The following is a 20,795-nucleotide window of genomic DNA, read 5'->3' as shown; positions in this document are numbered from 1 at the left end:
GCAGTTGTATCTAGATGTATGGTACATTCTTCACACATAAAAAATAGTTTTGTATCACTTCCGAGAGCTCCGGAACCTGTACAGGAAATTCGAATAGAGGTCAACATAAACATCTTTTCCGCCCTTTTGTATTGCTCATGAGAACCACAGATAGCATGTTGTACCACCACACAACGAGACCTTCAGAGGTGGTGGTCTAGATAGTTGTACACACCATTACCTCTAATACCCAGTCGCACGTTCTCTTGCATTGATGTATACCTGTATTCGTCGTGGCATAATATCCAGAAGATCATCAAGGCACTGTTTGTCCAGATTGTCCCACACCTCAACGGCGATTCCGCCTAGAGAATGGTTGGTGGATCACGTCTTCCGTAAACAGACCTTTTCAATCTATTCCAGGCATGATAATATTATTTTCGGGTGTGCAGCTGGATCATAACGTCATCTTCACACAATATTTCCGCGGTCCAACCGGCCGCCATTTTCAGGTGCGAGTGCTGGTGCACGATCTCGCCGGAACTGACTTCCCGGCGCAAGCGGCGGCCCCTATATAGGCCGCAGAAGACCCACAACGCGTGCGCGAGAAGGTGCCGTAAATGCCCTCTAGCACAAGTAAACATACCGCGCCGCCAGTGGTGGAAACAGGAGAAATCGAGATATCGCTATCAAAAATTAAAAATGATCCGGCTGCTCACCCGAGAAGAATATTATCAATCATTACGCTCGGAAAGCCTTCGAAATCTATCAGGCATGTTCGGTAGGTTTCAGGTCTGGAGAACATGCTGTCCACTCTAGTCGAGTGATGTCGTTATCCCGATGGAAGTCATTCACAAGATGTGAACGATCGGAGCCCGATCTGTCTTCCATGAAGACGAATGCCTCGCCAATATGCTGCCGATATGGTGGCAATATCGGTCGGAGGATGGCATACACGTATCGTACAGCCGTTACGGCGCCATCCATAACCACCAGCGGAGTACGTCAGCCCCATCCCGAAACAGTAGGGAAGCTCCACCTTGCTACACTCGCTGGACAGTGTGTCTAAGGCGTTCAGCCCGAGCTGTTGCCTCCAAACACGATTGTCTGGTTGAAAGCATACGACACACTCATCGGTGAAGAGAACGTGGTGCCAATCCCGAGCAGTTCATTCGGCATCTTGTTGGGACCATCTGTACCGAGCTGCATGATGTCGTGGTTGCAAGGCCTTGGACAACGGAAGTGAAGTTCTCATCACGCAGCCTATTGCGCACAGTTTGAATCGTAAGACGAGGTCCTGTGGCTGCACGAAAAGTATTATTCGAAATTGTGGCGTTGCTGTCAGGGTTCCTCCGATCCATAATCCGAAGCTAGCAATCATCCACTCCAGTAGTAGCCCTAGGGCGGCCTGAGCAAGGCATGTCATCGACAGTTCCTGTCTTTCTGTATCTCCTCCATGTCCTAACAACATCGCTTTGGTTCACTCCGAGTCGCCTGGACACTTCCCTTGTTGAGAGCCCTTCCTGGCACAAAGTAACAATGCGGGGGCGATCGAACCGCGGTATTGACAATCTAGGTATGGTTGAAACCGCGTGACCACTACAGTCGCAGGTTCGAATCCTGCCTTGGACATGAATGTGTGTCATGTCCTTAGGTTAGTTAGGTTTAAGTAGTTACAAGTTCTATGGGACTGAAGACCTCAGAAGTTAAGTCCCATAGTGCTCAGAGTAATGTGATTTTTTGCAAACATCGTCGAACTGTTCGTGTAGATGGTTATGTCATTTAAGCGTCCCTGCATTATCCTGCAGAAATGTAGGGTTTCGCAGGAATCGAATGAAGGGTAGAACCACAGGTCGTAACACATCTGAAATGTAACGTCCACTGTTCAAAGTGCCGTCAATGCGAACAAGAGGGGACGGAGACGTGTAACGAATGGCACCCCATACCATCACGCCAGGTGATACGCCAGTATGGCGATGACGAATACGCGTTTCCAATGTGCGTTCACCGTGATGTCGCCAAACAAGGATGCGACCATAATGATGCTGTACACAGAACCGGCGTTCATCCGAAAAAATGACGTTTTGCCATTCGTGCACCCAGGTTCGTCGTCGAATACACCATCGCAGGCACTCCTGTTTGTGATGCAGCGTCAAGGGTAACGGCAGCCATGATCTCCGAGGTGATAGTCCATGCTGCTGCAAACGTCGTCGAACTGTTCATGCAGATGGTTGTTGTCTTGCAAACGTCCCCATCTGTTGACTCAGGGATCTAGACGTGGCTGCACTATCCGTTCCAGCCATGCAGATAAGATGCCTGTCATCTCGACTGCTATTGATACGAGGTCGTTGGGACCCAGCACGGCGTTCAGTATTACCCTCCTGAACCCATCGATTCCATATTCTGCTAACAGTTGAAAGGTGTCAGGCAAATCCAACACCTTCCATGAAAACCCTGACATGATAAGCAAATCCAGTAGTATGTCATATGGCTCCGAATAAATCGTGACATTAAATTAACCAAAGTAATACGAGTAACGAGTGAGCAAATGGAATACCACAGACTAACACAAGAATGCCTAAATGCATGTCGCACCTTCCCACCATGAGACCGACGCAGTTCCGAGGGGAGAAACAAGAACAGAAGCCGAGAGCAGAATCGTGTTAAGCTAGAAGGCCCTACGATAAAGGACGAACTGGGCACCCACGTCGCCGTCGCCAGCTAACCACTAGGGCCACTACCACTCGGAAGTTTTAGCGTGAGACTTTTTCGTGTCTCTGTTACGTCAAGGACCACTGCCCCAGCCCATGTTAAAAGATAGAGCCATCCAGAAGAACAGTATAGATCTTACGATAACGCTAAAAGGACCACACAAGCTGCAAGTTTTAGCGTGAGACTTTTTCGCGTCTCTGTTACGTCGCAAACTTTAAAAACATTGCCCCACCACGAAAAGTATAACGTTTCTCATTGGATAGACAGAATTTTTGTAAGCGGAGTTTAAGGTTAACATTGAGACCCTGATTGGTCAGATGAAAACACGCCAGATAGTTTTTTTAAACCAACTTCGGTAAATTGTAGTAAAGAGAAGTTAGAAAAGAGTTGCTTCCGAGATGGCGAGGTGAGCGGTGTTGTGCTGCCGGCCGCTGCCCTGATGCTACCTAAACACCGACAAGGTAATGAACGCACGCGATGCCGCATTTTTGAGCGCATAAGGCTTCACTCAGAACTGCAGAAGTCTCATCTGTTACACCCCTTTTTGCGTAATACTAGTGTCGATCGTTAATTAAAGCTCGTGGTGTTCATATTTGCCACTTGAAGAACAGATCTGAAACGCGATGATTTCTCTGTTATATAATTATTGAGAAGCCACATCAGCCACTGTAATTTACGACAAGTTAGATAAGTAATTAAAGATAATTGAGGGTCACTGTAGACCATTTTGATAGTTTTCTCTTTTGTGAAACTTAATTTAAACCTAGAGTATAGATGTGATATGGCATAGGTCATCCTTCGATCCATTGTAGAACCTAGAAACCCATTCAGGGAAAATTCGTTCACATTTTTGTTGAACGCAGTTGGTTTTTACCATCCTGTATTAAAGCATTTCCTTTTATCAATAGTGCAATTTATAAACAATGTTTTGTGAGTAGAATAAAATTTACAATGGTAAACTTAACTGCTTTTTCGACGTTATTTTACCAGCTAACTAAAAATAGGAAAGCTTTCAACCCCTTCCACTAAATTTAATTAGTATTAAGATTCTTTTACAGGGAGTGCAGTGGAGCTGACGCTGAGATCATTAAGTATTTGGTTATATCATCGCTAGTCTCACTGAACTCTTCTGAATTCTACATGTCATGTGTGGTCTGGCGTCTCCTTACCAGCAACAGGTCCCAGGTTCAAACTAGTTAATTCCCTAAAAAACACGCTCAGAGCGTCGTTGCGCGAAAGTGGTAGGGAGACACGATATAGGACAAACAGACACCACCATGAATGTTTAGACAGTCATTGGATCTCGACCAACGCGAGCAGCAATGTCGCGATACGATAAACCGCAATTGCGATAGTCTACAGTCCGACCTTTATCGGAAACGTTATGGTACACGATGCATCACAACAACGTTTCACCAGGCAACGCCGGTCAACTGCTGTTTGTGTATGATAAATCGGTTGGAAACTTTCCTCATGTCAGCACGTTGTAAGTGTCGCCTGCGGCGTCAACCTTGTGTGGATGCTCTGAAAAGCTAATCATTTGCATATCACAGCATCTTCTTCCTGTCGGTTAAATTTCGCGTCTGTAGCACGTCATATTCTGGTGTAGCAATTTTAATGGCCAATAGTGTAGTATCCCATGGCTTCTGTTGTCTCAGCGTATAATAGTATATATCAGTAAATACCGTTTATCCGGCAAAACAAAGCCTGTCAATGTTCTAGGGGTGGTGATGGCAGGGAGACTGAGAGGGCATCGCTGTGAAAGTTAGAGCGGCCTCTTTAGCTTCCCGCCATCAGCCCGCCCCTTTCATTGAAATCAGGGTCGGTGGGAGAGGAGAGGGGAGGGGGGAAGAGAGGGGACGGCAAATAATGCGAGTGGCCAATGAAGCGAATGCCGGCGCCGTGGGCGATCCGTGTTAATTACTGCAGGGGCTGAAAGAAAACCCATTAAAACTCGCGGGCGCCATTACATGCAAATCACAGCCAGAAGGGCGGAGGGAGCGACTTGGCGCTGAATTACGATAAGGGAGGGTCCGGACTTCCCTCTCCTGTCCCACTATTGTCTCTCCTCCTCTGTCTGTCTGCCTTTCTCTTTCTTTCCACTTCAGTCTGAACCGCGATATTTTACTTTTAAGTGCGATATTCAGAAAAAAAGTCGGGATCAAAGCACGACAATGGGAAATGTAAATTAAGAAGAAGTAATAAAGAAGATTATGAACGAAAGATACAATGAGGAAGAGGAGAACTGTTTCTGTGGAAACCTAAAAAGTCTAGATGAGAAAAGATTTCTTTTTTTTAAATACAGAAGGGTCAAAAAATGTATCCACTGTTTAAAAGTCCATAACTGGCAAACTGACGGAGTAGTCTCATCTTTGACAGTGTAACAGTTTGTAGTTCCGGCAATCGCCACACAAGCGTTGTATTGCGTTGTTTTGTTTTGTCAGATGACAGTCGCCAGATAGTGTTTTGTTCTTAGTTGCGCCTAGTTACTCGAGTAAACATGGCTGGCGCAAGGCTTATATTCGAATAAAGGAAGTCAGTTTTGAAGTGATACTTTAAGTACGAAAACATTAATGAGGTTCAACGGCAATGAGTATCAAACAGAACCACCGACACGTTTAACGATTCGAGACAAATTTGAAGCCGGAAGCTGTGTTAAAGATGTACACAAACAACGATCTGGACGACCTGTAACAGTAACAAGCCCAGCTAACTCCCGTCGTGTGTTAACAACAATTCACTCGCTCACCACAGAAGTCTGTGAGACAGTGTGCCCGTGAAACTAGAGTGAGCCGCTCAAGTGTTCGGCGAATTTTGAAGACAGCAAAGTGGAGGTGCTCCATCCCACGATTGCTACACGCAGTGAACGAGGACGAGCCAGATCGTAGTATGGAGTACTGCAACTGGTTTACTAACATGGTGCGCAACGATGAAGAGTTTGAAGAAACGATTGTGTGGTCTGATGAGACACAGTTCAAACTCAATGGTACAGTAAATCGCCACAATTGCATCTACTGGGCCGCCGAAAATCCGAACGTCCATGTAGACCAAGTCGTGAATCTGCCAGGATTAAATGTGTGGTGTGGGTTGGGCCATTCTTCTTTGATGGCACAGTTACCGGTGAGGTGTACCTTCAGAAGCTTCAGGCATACATTTTACCTGCCATCCGAGATATGTATGGAGAAGGAAAAGTTTACTTTCAACAAAATGGTGCCCTAGCCCACTACCAAAGTCGTGCCAGGGCGTATCTCGACGAAAATCTACTAGGTAGATGGATAGGCCGTAGAGGTGCTGTGGAGTATCCACCACGTTCCGCAGACTTAACGCCTCTGGACTTTTACCCGTGGGGAGCACTAAAGGACGTCGTTTATCGACGAAAGCCACGCACATTGGATGAACTTCGAGAATCCATTGTACACGTTGCAGTCAGTAGTCCGTGCTGCAATTCGGCGACATCGTTTGTGTGTGGATGTTAATAGAGGCCATTTCGAACACCTACAGTGATATCTTTAAGTTGGACTTTAAGCTACACTTTCCCCAAAAATGAGACAAATCCGTCAATTAAGTTGCAAGTTATGGACTTTTAAACAGTGGATACATTTTTTTGGACCCCTCTGTATGGAATGCTTGAGATTTGAATGACTTGGTACAAAGAAGTTAAAGCAGAACCAAGAGAACTGTACAAAACGGAGGAAGAAACAGAAAAAAGAGAAGAAGTTGAGGGAGGGCTAAACTAATGGAAATGCCGTGTGGGTAGGGCCTGCTGTCGGGTAGACCGTTCGCCCGGTGCAAGTCTTTCGATTTGACGCCACTTCGGCGACTTGCGTGTCGATGGGGATGAAATGATGATGATAAGGACAACACAACATCCAGTCTCTGAGCGGAGAAAATCTGCGACCCCGCCGGAAATCGAACCCGGGCCGTCAAGTATGACATTCCTTCGCGCTGACCACATTTTTTTTACCTCATTTTGTTCGTTACATTTGTTCGTGGCGGAAGTCCCGTGACGCCCGCTGAAGTTCATTATTGATGCAGTGACTCAGTTTTTTTTTGTTATAGAGGGCAGCTAACCCTCTGACCGAACACTCTGAGCTACCGTGCTGGCTAGGCCATGCCAATTTTCTCTATATCGTTCCAATTTTAGTATATGTACCGCGCACTCAGCTACCAGAGGCGGACGAGGGCTAAAGCAACAAGTTTGAAGGGCTTCCACGAGAAAACAAAGGAAAGAAACAGGCGCAATATGGACAGTAGAAAAAACGTGCACAGGGAAACAATAAAAAACTACTGGAAATAAATAAAGGAGAAAAGAAGGAGATATGTTATTGTATGTGGTCCTCACTGGGCCAAAGAATAAAAAAAAACACAAGGGCGTACAGAACAGTAAATACTCCTATTTTTTATGTGAAAGCTCTGAAGCTTTCTAATTAAACAAGCTTTATTACGATTTTACGTTTTTTTAATCTTCATATCTTCATATTTGTTTCTCAACATAGTCACCCTGGTGATGAATACATTGCCGCGTGGGATTAGCCGAGCGGTCTAGGGCGCTGCAGTCATGGGCTGTGCGGCTGGTCCCGGCGGAGGTTCGAGTCCTCCCTCGGGCATGGGTGTGTGTGTGTGTTTGTGCTTAGGGTAATTTAGGTTAAGTAGTGTGTAAGCTTAGGGACTGATGACCTTAGCAGTTAAGTCCCATACGATTTCACACACTTTTTTTGTTTGATGAATACATTTCCCCAGTTTTTTGACACCGTCGCTGTGGAATGACTTTGTTGATGGAGCCTCAACATCACCTCTGCTTGCACCACTTTATCGCCTTCAAAGTGAATTTCTCGCAGGCGTTCTGTACGTTTTGGAAACTGATGAAGAGAGAGTACGGAGGTTGATTGATGACAGTCAACCCACAACGTCAAACTGTAGCGAGATGTCGTATGTTCTCTGGCTTTTCATGCTGAAGCACGGAATGCGCAATTTGTGCGCGGACTTTTCGAATCCTGAAACTCGATTACAGCACGCCGTTTCTCAGTCGTCGACGTAGTTATGTTATACCCCGCCATGTCACAGTCTAGCGGGAGAGGGATGCAAGTTGCGTCAACAAAGCGGTAAAGTCGACCGACTAACGTGCGTGACACGTTAACACCTCAACCGATGCTGAGAACAGAATAAAAAATTGCGAAGCATTACTTTTCAGTACGCCCTCGCACCCCACCTGCACCACTTATCGAGTTTCTCTCTTTTTGTATTTTCTATTTTTATTTAAAACTGATGGACAAGACTATCTTCCAGAATCTTTCCCATCCACATATTGTTGAATCTCTCTGCCCCGATAGCTGAGCCGGCGCGGTAAAAAAAAAAAAAAAAGGCTGCCGCCCTAAGTGGCCTGAGTTCAATTCCCGGCTGGGGCGGGGATTTTCTCCGTTCTGGGACTGGGTGTTGTGTTGTCTTCATCATCATTTCATCCGCATCCGGCGCACAGGTCGCCGAACGTGGCGTCGAATGTAATAAGACCTGCACCAAGGCGTAATGGACCTCCCGGCCAATGACGCCAAACGCTCATTTCCATTTCCATTGTGGAATCTAACAAGGATCGTGTGTGAACTCGAACGCTCAGAACTACACCAAAATGTGCTCAGAATATAATTCGCTCATCCCGAAAAGCAGTGGTACAAGCCATTCGCATACAGAAACGGGCGTTTTACCGTCAGAGACATTTGCATGATTCCCTATTCAAGATCTAACATCGGTATTTCGGTAAAACGAAAACAAAAGTTATAACAATAGGATCGAAAACAAACACAGTTCTACGTCTTAAGTTATTGCTGTATTTTCTTCTGCTTTAAATATATACGTTATACGAACAACAAGCTGTGACACCTGGTAGTCAAGGAAGGCATGATTCGGTTACGATTGTGGACAGGGCGGTAATCAATTACCATTGGTTCCCTTTTGCAATTACACACATTTTAACACAGTAATTCCACACTCAGCAATAAATCAAGATATCACATATATTAATATTATATGTGACATATATTAATGAAGAAATAAACAAGTGTGTAATTAATAGTGCTTTCAGTGCGTTACAATTTACCAAATGAGCATAAAATACAGACACAGAAAATAATGTTTTAAAAACAAGCCAATGTGATCCCAATTAGAATTTTAAGCCTAGTAACCACAGTCACGGCTCAAGGCCTTTAACGCCAAGAACGACATTTATAAAAAATTTAACAAACACACTGTAAAACAGCAATGCAATAGCAAAGGTTAATTTAAAAGGACAAGCAACGGATCACCAAACAGGTGAGACATAATGATGGTAAACTTGGTAGCACAATCATTTAAACCTGCTGTAACGCCAAGAATGGGAATTATATAAAAAATTTAGAAACACAATAAAACAACAAATACGGCGAGGTCGTGCACCCTCGTGACCACAGCCCTTACATCCGGCAGTCCATACCTGCCGCCAGCGAACCCGGCATGTTCTGGCACTGTGTGGATCTGGCTCCTCCTGAGTCCCCAACCGAACTGCCTCACTCACACGACCTTACAAAACAACGACGTCGCACCAAAGATAGGGCAACAGTTACTACATATCGATAACCGCCGCTGCTGCCACTTGCGGACAGGCAACGCTAACTAAACCAAGTGGTGCCAGTGAAAACGAGAAGACGAACAAATGCAACCATGTCAACTAAACGATACTGGCCTCCAACAGGAGGCGGAAACCTACAATCAGCACCAACCCGAGCCGCAGCACTGCTCAAACTGAAAGACTAAAATGTGAAAGTGACACGTTGAATAGCATTTTCGTCATTCCATCGCCATACTTTCTAAACATTCATGGTTGTGTCTGTTTGCCCTATATCGTGTCTCCCTACCAATTTCGCGCAACGACGCTCTGAGAATGTTTTTTAGTGAATTGACTAGTTTGAACCTGGGACCTGTTGCTGGTAAAGAGACGCCAGACCACACATGACATGTAGAATTCAGAAGAGTTCAGTGAGACTATCGATGATACAACCAAATACTAAATGATCTCAGCGTAAGCTCCACTGCACTCCCTGTAAAAGAATCTTAATACTAACTAAATTTAGTGGAAGGGGTTCAAGGCTTTCCTATTTTTAGTTAGCTGGTAAAATAACGTCGAAACAGCAGTTACGTTTACCACTGGAAATTTTATTCTACTCACAAAACATCGTTTATAAATTGCACTATTGATAAAAGGAAATGTTGTAATACAGGATGGTAAAAACCAACTGCGTTCAACAAAAAGGTGAACGAATATTCCCTGAATGGGTTTCCAAGTTCTACAATGTATCGAAGGATGACCTATGCCATATCACATCTATACTCTAGGTTTAAATTAAGTTTCACAAAAGAGAAAACTATCAAAATGATCTACAATGACCCTCAATTATCTTTAATTACTTATCTAACTTGTCGTAAATTACAGTGGCTGAGGTGACTCCTCAATATCTATATAAAAGAAAAATCATCGCGTTTCATATCTGTTCTTCAAGTGGCAAATGTGAACACCATGAGTTTTAATTAACGATCGACACTAGTACTACGCAAAAAAGGGGGTGTAACAGATGAGACTTCAGCAGTTCTGAGCGAAGCTTTATGCGTTGTTATGCGTCATCGCGTGCGTTCGTTACCTTGTCGGTGTTCATCAGGGGGGCGGCGGCCGGCGCAGCAGCCATCCAGCTCGCCGTCTCCGAAGTAACTCTTGTCTCCTAACTTCTCCTTACTACAATTTACCGAAATTGCTTTAAAAAAACTATCTGGCTGTGTTTTCATCTGACCAATCAGGGTCTCAATGTTAACCTTAATCTCCACCTACAAAAATTCTGTTTATCCAATGAGAAACGTTATAGTTTTCGTGGTGGGGCAATGTTTTTAAAGTTTACAACGTAACAGGGACGCGAAAAAGTCTCACGGTAAAACCTGCAAATGGTGTGGTCCTTTTAGCGTTATCGTAAGATCTATACTGTTCTTCTGGAGTGCTCTAGCTTTTAACATGGGCTGCGGGGTGGTCCTTGACGTACCTGAGACGCGATACAGTCTCACGCTAAAACTTGCGGGTTGTGTGGCCATAGTGGTTAGCTGGCGACGTGGGTGTCCAGTCCGTCCCTTATCGTAGGGCCTTCTAGCTTAACACGGTTCTACTCTCGGCTTCTGTTCTCGTTTCTCCCCTCAGAACTGTGTCTGTCTCACGGTGGGGAGGTATGTCATGCATTTAGGCATTCTTGTGTTAATCTGTGGTATTCCATTTGCTCACTCGTTACTCGTATTACTTTGGTTAATTTAATGTCACGATTTATTCGGAGCTATGTGACATACTACTGGATTTGCTTATCATGTCTGGGTTTTCATGGAAGGTGTTGGGTTTGCCTGACACCTTACGACTTCACTCTGTGTTAAGCAATCAACTTTCTGCGTCAAAGAACAGGCTTATGTTACAATATGCTTGACACGGGGCAGGTTATGAGATTGAGACCCCGATATCATCGTTTGAAAATGAACAAGGAGCGTTAGATAACTAATGCAATACTCTTTTCTGTCTCGGTCAATTTCGGTTGAAAAAAAAAGCGTAATTTATTGCGGGACATCGTGGACTATTCCCGCTCGAGCTGCTGTAGTTTGAGGAAGTTCCGATACGTGGCCGCGCTATACGTAGTCTTCAAAATGTCGTCTGTGGAGGAGACGTATCCCATGTAGAGAGCTGCCATGAAGTTTCTTTTGGCAGAAAACCAGAGCACTGCAGCAATTCGTAGGCTCTTGCACAATTTCTACAGACACATGGCAGTGAACAAAAGCACGGTGAGTCGTTAAGCGAGGCGTCTGCCATCACTGCAACAAGATCGAGCAGACCTGTCCAATCCTCCGCGTACCGACCGCCCGCACACAGCTCTGAGTTATGCAGAGTTGGAACGTGCGGACACACTCATTCGAGGCGATCGACGGATAGCACCAAACACCTCGCTGACAACAGGACGACTGTGGTGGTAGTGCTCACTCGTCCACCATTTTGCATAGTCAAAGGTGTGTGCTTGTTGAGTTCCTAGCTGTCTAACAGAAGACCATAAAGAGCAACTGAGGTCCATCTGTGAGGAACTGTTCGCGCGTTACTGTTTGTCGAACATCGTCACAGGAGATGAAACATCCGTTCATCGTCTCGAATCGGAAACAGCGATACATGGAGTGATACCACGCCACCTCCCCTCCGAAGAAAAAATTCAAATCAGCCGGTAATGCCAGAGCGACGGTCTTCTGGGACTCTCTCCAATGTCCTCCCTGATGGTGCAACGAATGAACTTAGAAGTGTATTGTGCTACCCTTAGCAAACTGAGGAAACGACCTGGGCGTGTTCCTCACTACCAACTTCTCCTCCTGCATAACAACGCAAGGCCTCAGACAAGTCCAACGCACTAGAGAGGAGTATAAAAAAACTTCACTGGACGGTTCTTCCTGATCTACCGCATAGCCAGGTTCTCTGGCCCTTCTGACCTCTGTATGTCTGGGGCAGTGAAGGATGCACTCCTTCGGAAGCAGTACGTGGATGATGGGTACTTTACTGGCACCACGCCGACCTTGGAGCCCTCTCTGCAAGGCGGCGTGAGGCCGTAGCCTTGATCGAAGATTATACCGAAAAACCATTTGGTTTTCTAGACAAAAGATTGATGAATAACACTGAGTATAGGAGTCCTGAAAAACCAACTTGCTTTCAGGGAAAACTGTGTTGCTCTACTCACTGAACACCTCTTTTAGAAGCAAATTCCGATGCACTCCAGGTAAGTGCTTTGGGACCCTTGCCTTTCACGTTCCGTTTTAATGAACTGGGAGACAAAATAGCAACATCAGACTTTTGAGCACGACAGTGCACGGTACCAGTTTGTTCCAAAAAGCCGGGCTCACACGTGTGATTTTTCACAAGATCATATCGTGTTCTATCTATCATCGATGAGAGATTAATTATTCAGGACAGACCTTCGCGTGGAGATCATTTGTATACCTACCGCACAGTCTACAGTGTCAAAATATAAACATTTTACACTTCTTCCAGCCCAGGGAAATTGAGAAAATTCGATAGTTCCTTAACATTACGTGTGCTCTAGGGTGGACCTTAGGTGGCTTATAAGAGCACCGTTTGTTCATGAGCAGTTACTGAGAAAACATAAGAAACCAAGTTTTTTTTGGGTACGAAAAGGTACCAACTATGGGGATGGCCACTGCTATAATTTATATTCATTGCAGATCATAGAAATTTTTACCATATGTTGTTAGGATGACATTCTCAAACAGCTGCGAAACTTTTTTCGATATCATTATACGTCACTGAGATCGAATGGTAGTTACCGTAGTCATGCACGTAAAATATGCACATAATATCCGGTCTGGAGCATAAATATAGTTTTAACTGACGTAGTGAACACATGGCAAGAGTTACAGAGCGGCCACAAGGGTTCTCAGGCTACCAAGCTACGTTTTTAGTTAGCATTTTTTCACCAGTAAAACTTTATGAAGAGCTATCTCTGTGTGATAGGCTCTTCACGACTATACAAAAATGCCCAAAGTGGAACTGCAATGACAAAAAGACCTAAAATGTTTTTTAACATGCCTGAAAATAAATTAGAATGACCGCCAGAATTACGTAGAACTGGAAAGAGTGCAAATTAAGTAAAATAATTCTAGTATCATTTTTACTCTTTTAACACACAAACCATAACCCGAGTTGCGCTCACTGTCGAAAGTATCCGTAAAAGTGTAAAGCAAACGATTTTGCGTTAACCTTAAATTATGTGTACTTACGTGGTGGTTCATTTTGTCAAAGTACATACATGCGGTGAAGTAGATAAATAAGGTGTCAAAACATTACTGATCCATGGCATTCACTCTATAAAAACAAAACACCCAACCCTGCAGTAGCAGGCAAAAGGCGGAAACTACCGGAAAAGTGCTCATGTTGGAGTGCAAAAATGGGGAACATGTTCCTCTTTAAATGATTACGACAGGAAAGTGGAGGATCATTGTCTGTTCTAATTCGTCTTTCTCACGAAAAATTTTGGCACCCGAAAATATTCAGCCATTTTTGTGCTGTAAGACAGTGAAGCTGGAAGAGAGAGGAGGCAGCGCCAATGAGAGAGAAAGATACAGGGGACAGTGATCATGAGAGAGCGAAGGTGGCAGTGAAAGGGAAAGAAATATCGATGAAAGCAATAGCGGTGGGAGGCAACGAGAGAGGAGATATTCGTGAAAGGCAGTGAAAAAGAAAGAGAGGTGGATGGAGGTAGAAGCAGTGGAAGCAAAAGAAAGAGGAGAGAGTGGATATGAATAAGAGAGATGTAAGGAGAGCATACATAGACTTTTGAGGGTTTGCACTTCGCCCCCCCCCCCCTTCACCACCGGTGAACTGTACTGACACGTAGATGTAGGGGAGGGTCCGTTTTGGACCGAAAGTTTAAACACATGGGTACAAGGGAACAATTAAGCTGGACCCTCCCCTTTCCCCGGCAACGGCCTTGCCGAAGTGGATACGTCGGTTCCAATCAGATTACCGAAGTTAAGCGCTGTCGGGCATGGCCAGCACTTGGATGGGTGACCGCCCGGGCCGCCATGTGCTGTTGCCATTTTTCGGGGTGCACTCAGCCTGGTGATGCCAATTGAGGAGCTACTCGTCCGAAAATTAGCGGCTCCTGTCAAAGAAAACCATCGTAACGACCAAGAGAATGGTGTGCTGACCACACGCCCCTCCTATCCGCGTCCTCAGGTGAGGATGACACGGCGGTTGGATGGTCCCGATGGTCCACTTGTGGCATAAAGACGGAGTGCCCCTTCCCCCGAACTTCTGGGCAGCCAATGTACTGTGGAGACAGTGGTAGTGGAAAAGAGAGACAAAAACAAAGTGTGAAAGGGGGCAGTGGCGGAGGGGTATAAATGGGAGGAAAAGGAGACAGCGGGAGAGAGACGTGGTGTTTCCGTAAGTGTGTGCAAAAATGTAACAGGACATAAAGAATGCTCCATTGAACAATTTGAGGTAGGGAACCTGATGTCAGAGACGCTAGCTTAAGGAGATATGCAAATACACTTGACTACAGCTTTGTCAAGCATTACTGTTTTCCAGCTTATTTACAAATAATATGCGTACAAGGAAACACGGAGGACGGGCCTGATTACTAGGAAGTCACAATGCAGGCTTTTTTCTACCTGGCCGTCTGTACTCGAGGTTCAGGAAAAGAGTTCGAACTGTCTTGTTGGAAAACGTACCTTGGTCTGCTCGTCAGAGGATGTGGAAAAAAAAATGACGGTGGACCGCCTCACTTCATTATGGATGTCCGCAGTCATCTCAATGCTGTATTTCGTGGTCGCTGGATTGGAAGGGGAGGTCCTATCTTTTCATGGCCTGTGAGGTCACCTGACTTGAATCCTCTTGACTGTTTACTATGGGGATATCGAAAGTCACTTGTGTATGAGACCCCAGTGGGTACGGAGATGGAATTAGTTGCCACAATTGTAGCTGCCTGTGATGTGATTCGAAACTCATCAGGCATATTTGTCAGGTTGCGTTAGAAACGTGTTCGCCGATGCCATGCTTGTACTGAGGTTGATAGCCGTAAGTTTCAGCACACTTTGTAAGACGCAGTAGAAATGGTACGTTCATTGCGTCAGTGTTGGTATTTGTAGTTCACTGTGACCAATGTAAATAGAAAAGTACACAGTAATGTGATTTTATTCCTATTATCTCCTTCAATAGTTTGAACAAGAAGAGAATAGAAGCTTTCGAAATGTGGTGCTACAGAAGAATGCTGAAGATTAGGTGGGTAGATCACATAACTAATGAGGAAGAATAGGATTGGGGAGAAGTTTGTGACACAACTTGACTAGGAGAAGGGATCGGTTGGTAGGACATGTACTAAAGCATCAAGGGATCACCATTTTAGTATTGGAGGGCAGTATGGAAGGTAAAAATCGTAGAGGGAGACCAAGAGATGAATACACTAAGCAGATTCAGAAGGATGTAGGTTGCAGTAGGTACTGGGAGATAAAGAAGCTTGCACAAGATAGAGTAGCATGGAGAGCTGCATCAAACCAGTCTCTGGACTGAAGCCCACAACAACAACATCTCCTTAAGCTGGCTTCTCCGATCCCAGATTCTCTACCTTGAATTTTTCTCCACGCTTTTACGGAAATGCCCTGTAGGCAGGGGCAATGAGAGGCAGAAGCGGAGTAAGAAGGCGTAACTACTAAGGGAGACAGTAAAAGGATTCAGAATCTTTCGTGATAGAGGGTGAATACGTTCGCATGCCACAACTTCTGGTGACGAAGGCAAACGAGGATCCAGGAATCTGGTTTCCCACTTTTCTGTCAGAGTCTTTTAAAGAGGGTCATATTCGCCTTTTTTGCACTCCGTCGGAAGCATTTTTCCGTTGGTCTGTAATTATATCCAATGCGATTTCGATAAGACTTCATAGTATATGGGGAAGTCAAACGTGAACGAGACAGATCGAAACAACGTAAGTAATTTTTTTATTATTTCAAAAGTAATGGCCATAAGTGTTAATTAATTTATTCCAGTGTGAGACAAGGTCTGTGCCCCATGGGAAAATGTTTGGACTTGCCTGCGGAAAAATGATTGTGCCCAGGCGCGCACCTTTTCGTCAGAAGCGACGCGACGCCCACGAATATCGTTATTTACGAGCCCGTACACATGTTGCCAAGGTTGACTACACTGGAGTCGTTTCGCTGGAAAGCCTTTACACAACCCCATATAGTCTCGATCGCTCCGCATGCGATTTCCATATTTTTGGAGCCCTGGAGCAAGACTTTTCTGGGCGTCGACGTGCTTCGGAGAAAATGGTGCACGCCTGGATACAGTCATAGTTCTGTAGGCAACAGCAAACATTTTTCCATGAAGGCGTTAACCTCCTTGTCTCTCAGTTGGATACGTTAATGACCAGTTATGGCGATCGCTTTTGAAATAATAAACAAAATTAAATTTCCACTCTGCTTCGGAGTGTGGGGGGGATATGTAACTCGCTGGCGGATTAAAACTGTTTGCCAGAGCGAGATTCGAACTCGAGACCTTTGCAGTTGATAGCAAGTGTTCGATCAACTGAGCAACCAAAGCAGTTAGAATCTCGGCCCAGCTCAAAGCTGTAGTCTCCCAAGAAGTTTCAAATAATAATATACTTTACTTACTCTTTACCGCCTCTCTCGTTTTCGTTTGACTGCCCTTTATAAACCCACGACAGGTTACTTACCTTAAACGTTCAGGTTTGCAAAAATATGCCTTTTGAAAAACCAGAAATAAATAGTTTACGACTACGTCAATGACTCTTTATTTTTGGTTATTCGAAGTGCAGTGACTTACAGTCTGGATCGGTCACGACATGCAAATACGTGGGTGAACCAAAATGTGGTGTGTGAAATGGAACGATTCCTTAAATTGAAGTAGTTACAGCAGGTGCCAGACTTCTGTTCATGGGCAAGATTCTTTAGAAATGCACCTAGTCTGGAAAGGCCACTGTTTACAAACAGTGTGGTGACATAGCCTATAATATCAGTCAAGTGTTTGGGATAGTTACTAGATAATACTAACAGGTGATACCGAACATAAGCAAAAACGGGCAGCAAGAATGGTAACAGGTTTGTTGGACCCACGGCAGAGTGTCAAAGGGTTGATGAAAAATATGAACTGGCAGAAGCTTGAAGTTAGACGTCAGTCATCTCACGCCAGGAGATGACGAGGTCTGAGTGAGCCTCGCAGCTGTGCCGGCGGGAGCAAGGCTGCCGGTAGCCGCCACTGCCAGACTCGCCAGTAGGCGAGAATGGTATGTGGACAACAGCAACATGGACCCTTAAGCGGGCCCTAGGCGGTCAATAATATCGCAAAACAATATTGTGCAATATTACTGACGTTCTCCCTACGCTGCTCAATAATACTGTGCAATAATATTGTGGTTCAGACTGTTGGGGATAATGACGCTGCTGACTGATGTTTGATACACAGTTATAGAAGCGTGTCATGAAATAATACGATTATATGCGGATAGGTAATGTCTAAACACACACACACACACACACACACATATATATATATATATATATATATATATATATATATATATATATATTATTAAAAGAGTCTGCAGCTCGTGGTCTCGGGGTCCTGGGTTCGATTCCCGGCGGGGTCAGCGATTTTCATCTGGCCCGAGATGAATGGGTGTTGTTGTGTCGTATTCTTCATTATCATTCATCCCCATTACGGTCGGAGGAAGGCAACGGCAAACCACCTCCATTAGGACCTTGCCTAATACGGCGGTGTGGGTCTCTACGCTCTGTCAAGAAGCATGGAACTTCATTTCTCCAGTTTTAAAAGAAAAACACATTGCTCTTTTCCTTGTACTTTCTGAGCAGCAGTCACTGCATTCATCCTACAATGCGGGTAATTATTTATACATTTCGATCCACTCTAATCATAAACGTTCTTTCGTCTAGTTTTGAACTCACTTTCAACACCGTAACAACAATGAGCAGTGAACAAAAAGATATGCAGTGTTTGTACGTAAGATACCGTCAAGGATATTGCGCAATAATTCCCACAGACGGCACAATATTTTCAGAGAACGGAAAATATTTCCGAAGTTTTTAGTGTTTTCAACATTATTGCTTCATGCTTCAGTCTTACACCTACACGTTCAATATTATTGCGCTTCGGGAAATATTGCGCAGTATTATTGACTTTCTAGGGTCTGCTTTAATTATGTCTGAAATGCCTCCGCTTACTTGTGTCAGACAGATTCTGTTTTCTTTTCTGTCAGTCTTTTTTTGGCCAGTTCTTGCTTTTTTTTTTTAACGCCAATGGTATTAGCTTGCGAGACCAGAGGCTGTCGTTCATTTTCGTTTTCTTATCATATCTTGCAAGTGAGAGGGAGACCTGCTCAAGTGTCGTGAAGCCAGATTTCCTTGGGAGAAAATCCTTACAGCCTTTCCCTCAAAGTTGAGAACTTATACAAAAAGTCCGGTAACCTAGATACTCACAAGCCTCAAAATAAGCCTCGGAGAAAAGCCGGAAATCTTGGACGACGACCAGGCAAGGATAACGTCAACAGCTATCGACTACAAGGCATACTCAGTGTGGCCACGAAGATAGCACGAACAAAAGCGGTCGAGCTTACCGAAATACTGAAAGATTAGATAACAACACCACAATGAGAATATAAACTGGCAAAAAGCTGACACCAGAAGTGAAGATAAACCAAGGAGTAAGGTTGTAGCATGTACCAACACCGTGCTCCACATCAACGATCTAGTCAGGAAATGGGAGGAGGGAAGAATACCTGAAAGTGTAAGCGCTAGAACAGATTAATTTCTGAATACGATGTTGTTTGCCTACGATCAGGTAATCATACAGGGCAGTGCTGACATATTAGAAACAGCTGTGTACAGACTAAACAATCCAAGCCTTTATTATAACCTTCTGAGATTATCGTCAGCAAAATGATAATAAAACAGGTGTCTGGTTTCTTGGATGTGACATAACTTACAAAGAAGACAAGAAAAGAATAAAATTAACTGAATGGTTAAGTCGAGTTCCTGCAACCATTCCCTCTGCGATCACTATTCTTCTTGTTGCATCTCTCCCTTCGGAAGGAATTCTGTACACTTTTCCTCCATTTTCGCCTCGAAACGGCTAAAAGCACAGCACTGAGGCATTACTCTACTTAAGACTTCGAAGATACACAACGCTTCATATGCTTTACACGTAACGCTTGCGCCCACAATGTCTGCTAATGTCACGTGACGGAGTTTCAGCCAATCCTGAACTGCAGACAGAGGCAAACGCAGGGGAAAAGGACGGCCATACACAGAGCTTTAGAGGTTACTGGCTTACTTTATGCTAATTTACGTTTGCATCTGTTATATTCTACAATGTAAACTTAAAATAAGCAACTTAAGGCGAGAACATATTAAAATACCATAAGCAAGTTGGTAATAAGAAATTCTGTAACCATGTTAAACACGATGCTAAGTAATCAGTGACGCCTCATATATTCACACAGTCTATGCCATAGAGGGCAGTGTAGGTCATGAGTTTTTACTGTACTGCATCACAGATATAATAGTGGTTAATCTTGGTGCCAGTACTGTAAATAGACATCATTTTTAAGTTGGTAACAAAACTTTTTCGTTATATATTAAATAATCATTCACTATATTAGCTACGGATGGCATGCAGAGAAGATTAGGTGGCGGAGCTTCCATTATTCAGCCACACCACATCGTTGCATCTCCAGCAGCTGCCAGCATCTGGAGGCTTCTGCAGGTCATGCTGTTTGGATCATCCTCCACACATTGTTTGGTGTCACCGCCAGACACCACACTTGCTAGGTGGTAGCCTTTAAATCGGCCGCGGTCCGTTAGTATACGTCGGACCCGCGTGTCGCCACTATCAGTGACTGCAGACCGAGCGCCGCCACACGGCAGGTCTAGAGAGACTCCGTAACACTCGCCCCAGTTGTACAGGCGACTTTGCTAGCAATGGTTCACTGACTAAATACGCTCTCATTTGCAGAGATGACAGTTTAGCATAGCCTTCAGCTACGTCATTTGCTACGACCTAGCAAGGCGCCATATTCAGTTACTATTCTGAGCAGATAATATTGTGAATCATGTACCGTCAAGAGCGACATTCATCATTAATGGATTAAAGTTAAGTATCAAACTAATTCCGCCCGCTTTCTGAATTCTAATTCCTTGTCATGTTCCAGACCTCACGTCAGTATAGTTCTTCCCTCCTCACGCCAGCCTGCGTGAGCTAAAATGCGTACATTTCGGCCTCCACTCGTAACACGGTGTTGGCTCTTCTGCTAACACAAAACATGGGGTATAACTTGATTTTATTTTCATGACATACTGTGTGTGTGTGTGTGTGTGTGTGTGTGTGTGTGTGTGTGTGTAAAATGAGTGAATTATTATGAAAAAAATGTGTGTGTAGTGTGTGCAGTGAGTGATAGTGAGATTTGAGTGAACAATGTGGCATCACATTACTTGTTTGTGCTTTGTAAAAGAAGTGTAGTATACCAGAAGTAAATCTA

The 20,795-nt window shown here is 44.4% G+C and overlaps 1 protein-coding gene and 1 pseudogene across 2 annotated transcripts in view; one reads left to right on the top strand and one right to left on the bottom strand.

Moving 5' to 3' along the window:
- LOC126291839 (uncharacterized) overlaps positions 1-20,795 on the bottom strand; it is a 501,394-nt gene that overhangs the window by 146,179 nt on the left and 334,420 nt on the right. The window lies entirely within an intron of this gene.
- LOC126292330 (5S ribosomal RNA) lies at positions 14,210-14,327 on the top strand (annotated as a pseudogene).

This window comes from Schistocerca gregaria, chromosome 9, assembly GCF_023897955.1.
Source record: "Schistocerca gregaria isolate iqSchGreg1 chromosome 9, iqSchGreg1.2, whole genome shotgun sequence".
Classification (NCBI taxonomy): domain Eukaryota; kingdom Metazoa; phylum Arthropoda; class Insecta; order Orthoptera; family Acrididae; genus Schistocerca; species Schistocerca gregaria.
Note: the sequence above shows the minus strand (reverse complement) of the source record. Positions and strands in the feature narration are given on the sequence as shown.